Here is a 7,078-nt window from a genome sequence, read left to right as displayed (position 1 = left end):
GGGGGGGGGGGAATGGGGCAATGGAAAAATAGAACTCAAAATATGAGTGTATGTATATTTTTAATAATATTTAGCAGAAGCAACAGAGTAATTCAAAGTCCAAGAGTTTCATGCATTGGCACTTACAAAAAACACACACACACATATAAATATGGGGGAACACTAGATAGATACCTACTACTTGACCAATCCCATCACTCTTACCTTTAATTACCTCTCTCTTTCACACTTACTCCAAACATTACTCTTCATTAACTCTCACCTGTCTCCTATATTATCCCCTCCACCCAACTCTCATATTTCCCTCCACTACCATCCTCTCACAACAATAAATCTGTTTTTTTCATTATACTTCTACTCTTTCGGTTGTGGAGGCTCTCCTTCATCATGCAAGTTATAAAGTAAACCTTCCCCCTCCGCCCCCCATAATGCTGGTGCCACAAAAGAAAGCTTCTAGTTCACTATGTAAATGGTTGGTGAAGAAAAGCTCACTAGTGTTAGTGTCATGAATAAGTGCTCTAGTATACTTTATAAATTGATAGATATTAGGAAGGACATCTAATCATAGAAATGATAACAAAACTGGGACACTAAAGCAAGATTAGTACAACATAGAAAATGAAGGTAAAATGATGATGATATTGATGTTATGTGTGTTTCTATTAATTTCCCTTACTTTCCTATTCTATTCACAATAATTTTTTTACTCTTTCTTTTTATTTTTCTATACTCTATCTTCACTCTCTCTCTTTCTTTCTCTCTCTCTCTCTCTCTTTCTCCCCCTCATATACACGTATAACTTAATATCCTCAGATGCTTTCTCCAACATTCCAACCTTCTCTCCATCAGACATAGTGTATCTAGGACTACATTATGGAATGAGTAGTTCTTACTGTTAGACAACAAGGCTATGATTCTACAGTACTTTTAGCATGTCAAATGATTGTGCTCAGAGGGTTTCCTTCTTCTCTAACATACTTCTTAATTCATCTGATATTCTATATTCTTTCTATAGTAAATAAATTAGATTTCATCACTTCCTTATTTTAACCGGTATGATACATGCATAATAACTGTGTAAGGAAATATAACAGGGTTCTAATACCATTAAAGAAATGGCCATGTTCAATATGCAGAAAAGGAGGGAGTAGAAATTGTACACAGTATGCCTTATATATATATATATATATAAATAAATCATCATTTAATGTCTACCTTCCATGCTGGCATTGGTTGGATGGTTTGACAGGAGCTAGTAACTCAGAAAGCTATTAAGCTCTACTGTCTGCTTTAGTGTAGTTTTTATGGCTGAATGCCAACCACCACCTTATAGAGGGGCTTGGGTGTATTTTATGTAGCACCAGCATTGGTGAGGTTACCAAGTTACTTGCAAGATCCCTTGAGTGTGAGGAGTGATACTGAGGGAGGTGTCTTTGTACCAGGTGATGAGAGGTTTGAGTATGAATAGAGGGACAGAAACAAGTGTCATGCTGTGGAGGAGATGCATGGTTACCCCAGTCAAAGGGAGAGAGTCAGAGAGAAAGAGAGTGCGAGTGAGAGTAACAAAGAGTAAGAGATAGTGAGAGAGATGATGGCGATGCTCCAGGACATACTCTCAAGGAACAAGGAGATAAAATGGTAGAGAAATGCCCAGGGTGTGTGAGCAGGGAATTCATGACAGTACAAAGCAAGTGAGTGGTGAAACATAGGTACATGGGAAGGGAGGGGCGACAAGGTATACACAGAAACAATAAGCACTAAGGACTCTATCAAATGTTCAGACGGCTTTCTTGAGGTTGTAAATAGTTTCTGGTACCGAGGTGACCAGATTAGCAGTGATGGAGGATGATCTGAAAGTACTGTTGCTAGAATAAGAATAGGAAGTTCAGAGAGCTGCTACCTCTGTTGGCAGCAAAAGAACTTTCTCTTTCAGAGTGAAAGGCTGATTGTATGATGCTTGTGTACAAACAGCTATGCTCCAAAGTGGTGAGACATGAGCCCTGGATGCTGACAACATGCAGAGACTGAAGAGGAAATGAAGCTAGTATGCTCTGTTGGATGTCCAACATCAGTATGCATGTATGACAAGTGCAAATAGGTTGAGAGAAAATCTGGGCATAAGAGAATGTGAGAGAGAACTCTACATTGGTTTGGACATGTGATGCATATGAATGAGGCAGCAATATATATATATATATATATTATATATATATATTTACATATGAACATATATATATCTATACACACACACACACGTGTGTGTGTGTGTGTGCATGTAAAACAGGGGAAGAGGTGGATACAAAGCATGCAGTGAGAGAAAGAAATGCTAAAGAGCATCCTAGAGATGTAGGGATAGATTACAAGATAAAGGCATGACAAGTTGTTGGGTGGCAACAGAGGTAACCCAGGAAAGATTGTACTGGTTGGTAGTACAATCAGATGAAAATAACAAAGGAGATGTGATGGCAAGGTGAGGATGCAAAGTGAGGGGAAAGATGTAAGGTGATAGAGTGATAAGGTAGTCATCTTCCATACATATCCCACATCCATATTAACAAAGCCTCCTCTCATGTATACTACACCTGATTCCTCTTATACGCAGGTTTTCTTTCAGTTCATTTATACTCTGCTATTCATGCACACTAATATTGCACATCCAGAACATGCTAATTTCATTTCTTTCTAGTCGTTGCAAGTCTTCAGTATTCAAGGCCAGTGACCATGCACCATCACAGTTGCACACAAATACATATATGTAATTCATCATTATCAATTAACATCCACCACTGAGCGCAAAGAATGCACAAAGGCTAGAGAGGAACAAAGCTAGATGTGTAATGTTAGTTTGTACTGCTGAGCATAAAAAGGAATTAGATGTAGTGTGCAAGAGAGATTATATTGATATAGAGAGAAAATAATGTGTTTGGATGATAGCAGATAAAGATTTGCCAGAATATCTAAGGCAGACATGGACAGAAATAGTGAAAGCTAATGCCCATCAAACCCATGCAAGCATAGAGAAGGGAACAGAAAGTGTGTGTGTACACACACTATATACACAACACACACTATATACACAACACACACACACACACACGGTGTATAGAAGGGATTACAAGTCAAGCTGTGTCTATCTGAAGATTTACAGATGGGGAATGTTCTACATATTTATACGCGTATGGTATATGTATCTATTAAGATTTTATTATATTTATATTATTATCATTATTATTATTAATATTTATATTCACAAAACTTATTTTTCTTCTTGTAATGAAACGTGTACACAGCATTAAAAACGGTGCCACATATTCTGGTCTTTGTTTTTATATACATACATGCATAGATAGATAGATAGATAGATAGATAGATAGATAGATAGATAGATAGATAGATAGATAGATGATAGACAGACAGATAGATAGATATCTACATACATATATGTATATATAAATTCATTTAACATCCGTTTTCCATGTTGACATAAAATAGTATGGTTTGACAGGAACTAATAAACCAGAAGGCTATGCCAAGCTCTGCTTGGCATGGTTTCTACAGCTGGATGCCCCTTTATAATGCCAAACACTTTACAGAGTACACTGGGTGCTTTTTATGTGGCACCAGCACCAGCAGGGTCACCAAGCAACTTGCAAGATAACGACACCGAGGAGGGGTCTTTGTCTTGCAAGTTACTAAGATGGGGAGTAGTATTGAGAGAAGAGGCTTTGTTTCCAGTCGATGAGAGATTAAAGTATAATAGAGAGATAGAGATATGTGTCTTGCTATTCAGGAGGTACATGGCTACCTCAGTGCGAAAAAAACGGTGACAGAGAGGCAGAAAGTGAGAGAGGGATAGAGAGAGAGGGAGAGAGAGAGAGAGAGTGGGGGGGATGGAGAGAAAGATAGACAGAAGCAGAGAGAGAAAGAGAGACAGGGAAATGTTGGTGGTGATGCGTCAAGACATACCCTCAAGGTACAGTGAATGTATAATATAAAATACACACACAAACGCACACTTCTACATATGTATGCCCATTTTGATACAACGGTTCATATAAATATACATACATATATATATGCATAAATATAATTATGCACATACACATATGCACCAACACACATATTTACACTTATATGTAATTACAGATAGTTAAATATGTATATAGATATAATTATACATACACACGTGCACGCACATATATAATTACAGATACACACATACACACACCTATATATATATATATAACATACATATATACATAATAAATACATATATCCATATATACAAATACATACATTCATTCATTTATGCTGATGCTCCAGCATGACAGCAGCCGAATAGCTGAAACGTATAAAAGAATACATACACACACATACATGTCAATATATATATATATATATATATATGTATATATATATATATATATATATATATATCAATGCATACATACATGTATCACACACACTATGTAGTGCGAATGAAAATGCATGATGTATGTTTACGATGTTTAGATTTAAGTACGTATGTCCTTAATTTAATGAGAGCAGCAACTAGAACGCGGTGGTTCGATCTGCTAGAAATAGCATCCACACCACCGTATCATCTTTTAAATAAGACGGGTAAATTTAGACAATGAAATCCCGATACAGTATCATGGTGGACATTCATAACTGGAATACCTTTGATTATAAGCCTGACTGCTTGATCATTATCACCTGGGGGTGGGGGCTGAACAATACAAAAAAAACTCTTTAACAATTTGTATTCTATGTTCAAATCCAGCTGGATTCACATCACCTTCCATTCCTCTGGTGTAGCAGTAAAGAACAAGGTGTGATTGTATGAACGTACATATGTACACACACACACACACACATACACACACAGGTTTATAACGATGTGTATTAATAGCGGAGAATGAACTGTGTTGTGTCGTCAGCAATCGACCCATATATATTTCAGAGTAAATATGCGAGGCCCTACACTGTTTATTTTAAAGTGCATGGCAATGATTTTTTTTTTCTTTACATGAGGTGTATGTTATGATGGTATGGAAGGAAGTAGAGCGCATTTGCCCGTTCAATAATGATGATGATGATAATTTCTGCTATAAGCAAGAATAGCTTTGAAATTTTAGGAGAGAGGCTAGTCGAGTACATTAACCCCAGAACGCAACTGGTACTTATTTTATCGAGCTCGAAAGGACGAAAGGCAAATTCAACCTCGGCAGAATTTGAACTCACAACGTAAAGACGGACGAAATACCGCTCGAAAAATTCTTTTTTTTTTAAATCTAATTTAGGCACATCGCTAGATTTTTTTTTACAAGAGAGGGGTTAGACGATTAAATCAAACACAGTATTTGACGAGTTATTCTAATGTATTGACCACAGAAGGATGAAATAATAACGAATTCTTTTACTGACCACACGGGCCCAAGACGTTTGGGGACAGTACAAGGACAAAATGCATAATAAAAAAAGAAGAGTGTGTTGAGGGATTACAAGGGGTGAAAGGTCGAGAGACACAAGGCCGTTAGGGGAGAGACAGGTTCGAGTACTCCACTCGTTCTCCTCCCACCAACCTCTGCAAAGTAATCATAATGATTTATTTATATTAGAGCAAGGTCACACATCCGTACAGAAGTAGTCAACTGAATCAACACCTCATTTTCTTCCCTAGCGCATCACTCCCTATAACACTGATATATATACATTTATAAATATTTACGTTATATAAGACTCCCTGTCTTTTCACACACACACACACAGTGTGTGTGTGTGTGTGTGTGTGACATGGCATTTTTTGGTTTATGTCGTATTATAATGGTACCATATTGTGATGTGATGTTTGTGTTGATATGGTAGTTATGGTACTATTGCTAAACTCTGATTGATCAAATCAATGATCAAAAAGATTCCAGTTGATACCATCCCATTTTTTTAAGGTATATCTAGGAATACATTATCTAAAGTCTCTCTCTTTCTCTAAAGATGGCATTGTGCGATAAGAGGAACATTTGGCTACTATTGCTATGCTGTTGTCCTTAGTGATTATAGGTGTGATGTTTATAGCTGCTTCGTTATTCGCGTCCCCTCCCCAATTTTAAATCACTTTAATACAAATATTTACGATGGCAAAGTGAAGGGAAGACAGTATTGGGGGGTTGTTTTAATTAGACGAATTAAAAAACATATCAGCACTTGTTTACTGTCGAATGTTGAACACGAAACCGAAATAAATATTTGGTGACAAACCATCCCGCAAGTTGTCACATGAGACAGAGTAAGAGAAAGAGAGTGTGTGTCTTTGTGTGCGCGCGCGCGCGAACGAGGAAGGTAGACGCAAGAATATAAACAGAAAAAGAAAAGTAGATAGTATGAAATTAGTGTATCGTGTGTGTGAGTATATATATATATATATATATATATATATACTGCCCGTTCATGTAAATATATGTAGGGGAGAGAAAGAAAATTACATGTGCTTGAATACACATGTTGAAACTGCGGGATAACTATATAAATAAGTGGTGCACCAGCATGACCGCAGCCACTTGGCTGAAACACATAAATAAATAAATAAATAAATAAATATATATATATATATATATACATACATACACACACACACAAATCACAAAACAAGTACATATTACGATAATAAAGGAGGAGAGAGAGAGAGAAAGAGAAAGAGAGAGGCTGGGATTCGATATATATTTAACTGTTCATAAAATAAAATATTAAATAACAATATGCATCATCATCATCATAGAAAATGGCAGGAATATCATGTAAACTAACATATTGAATAATCGCTACACGAATCGTAAATTGAAAGCAAACAAAATTATAAATTAATTGATATATGTATGTACATAATTATTTAAATTAGTGCTGTGATTTGCTTCTAAAGAGAAGCAATCCAAATTAAATCAATGACAAGGATGTATATATATAACTGTCATTGATTTTATATATATATATATATATATATATATATATATACTAATATATCCTTTTGTTATTTACACCACCTGTCCTCGTCTGTTGTTATTATTTGTATATTCTCCCATAT

General features: G+C 36.1%; 1 protein-coding gene across 4 annotated transcripts in view; it reads right to left on the bottom strand.

Annotated features, from left to right (window-relative positions):
* Positions 1-7,078, bottom strand: part of LOC106876780 (circadian locomoter output cycles protein kaput-like) — a 139,472-nt gene that overhangs the window by 130,587 nt on the left and 1,807 nt on the right. The gene's annotated exons all lie outside the window — the stretch shown is intronic.

This window comes from Octopus bimaculoides, chromosome 16, assembly GCF_001194135.2.
Source record: "Octopus bimaculoides isolate UCB-OBI-ISO-001 chromosome 16, ASM119413v2, whole genome shotgun sequence".
In the NCBI taxonomy this organism is placed as follows: Eukaryota; Metazoa; Mollusca; class Cephalopoda; order Octopoda; family Octopodidae; genus Octopus; species Octopus bimaculoides.
Note: the sequence above shows the minus strand (reverse complement) of the source record. Positions and strands in the feature narration are given on the sequence as shown.